The 1,546-nt window shown below is 39.9% G+C and overlaps 1 long non-coding RNA gene across 1 annotated transcript in view; it reads left to right on the forward strand.

Annotated features, from left to right (window-relative positions):
* Window positions 1-1,308, forward strand: part of LOC107182394 — a 4,402-nt gene extending 3,094 nt beyond the window's left edge. The window contains exon 3 of the long non-coding RNA XR_001513117.1: window positions 1,160-1,308. This is a non-coding gene — a long non-coding RNA (uncharacterized LOC107182394). The remainder of the gene's footprint in view (window positions 1-1,159) is intronic.
* The last annotated feature ends 238 nt before the right edge of the window (window positions 1,309-1,546 follow it).

The raw sequence follows: 1,546 nt of genomic DNA on the forward strand, positions 1-1,546 counted from the left end.
ACTTATTTAATTATTTACTTAATACTTAATTTGTCATTTTAGATAAACAAATATAAAAGTAAAATTATGCATTAATTTATAAATACTGACTTTTCCATTTATATTTTTTAAAGTTTTATTCAAATTATAACATGCAACTTGGCATCAATGACTTCATCATGAAAGCCACTTTTTGAATCATCCATGGGTTTTTTTCAGAGCGTATTTTCTTCACATCTGTCTATATTTTTGACACTATGACTTCCTGAATCCTTTTATGATTCTGTCACTGGGAATTTTATTACAAACCATGTTTCCACTTGCTTCATATAAGAAGTTGTTTTTTTCTCATTCACCCTAAATATGTAAATGAGTTATCTCCACCAGTTTTTGGTTTGTTGAATGATTTTAAAAATATATTTATATTGCTTTCAGAGAGGAAGAGAAAGGGATAGAGAGATAGAAACATCAATGATGAGAGAGAATCACTGATCAGCAGCCTTCTGCATGCCCCCTGCTGGGCAATGAGCCTGAAACCTGGGCATGTGCCCTGACCAGGAATCAAACTGTGACCTCCTGGTTCATAGGTCAAACTGCACTGGTCAGCTTTTGAATAATTTTTAAAAGGATGCTTGCACTGTCCTGGCCAGCATGGCTTAGTGGATATGTTATAGGCAGCAGGAACGGCACCAGGTGTCAGACCAGTGGGTTCAGACCAAACCTGGGTTCAGCAACCTCGGTACTTGAGTTCTGGCTAAGGAAATAATTCAATCAAGACTCAAACTCACTAGAGAAAATCTTTTGAGCAAGTAAAGAGAAAGTACACTCGAAGAGAAATTTCAAGCTGACAGCTCAAAGAGTTGCCCTGGGGAGTGGGCTAGGATTCCTATTAAACCCTTAGAAAGGAGTTAACTGCTTTCTTCTTCAGACTGACCTATCAGGTCCTGTGCTGTTATCTTCTGGTTTTGCATGTAAGTTAGATGGGGCTTTCCTCCAGCCCCTATGTTCTCCTCTAAGGAGGATGGTCTACCACGTGACTAACCACATGCCAGAGGAGAAAAGGTCAGGAGAATCCCACCTCGATGACCAGAGGCATTCTAGGGTGGAGAGAAGTTCTAGGTTCAAGGTCTTGAATTGAATATGTCTAATATCTGCTCTACCAGGTTGTTTTCATTGCTAGGTGTCTGGGATGTTCTGCTAGTGACCTCTGTACCTGGCCCATTCTCTTTGCTCTGCTCGTGTCTACCTAACTGCCTACTACAGACAGAGCATGTACCCGCACACTGAAGGGTCTCGGGTTCGATTCACAGTCAAGAGCACATATCTGAGTTACAGGTTTGATTCCTACCCAGTAGGAAAACATGTAGGAGGCAACCAATCAATAATGTATACATCGATATTTCTCTCTCTCTCTCTCTCCTCTATCTCTGTCCCACTCCCTCTCACCTTTCCACTCTCTCTGAAAAGCAATAGCAAAAATATCCTCCAGTTAGGATTAACAAGAGAGAGATAGAAATAGAGATAGAGATAGATAGATAGATAGATAGATAGATAGATAGATAGCTAG

Source organism: Myotis davidii, unplaced genomic scaffold, assembly GCF_000327345.1.
Source record: "Myotis davidii unplaced genomic scaffold, ASM32734v1 scaffold235, whole genome shotgun sequence".
NCBI classification, from domain to species: domain Eukaryota; kingdom Metazoa; phylum Chordata; class Mammalia; order Chiroptera; family Vespertilionidae; genus Myotis; species Myotis davidii.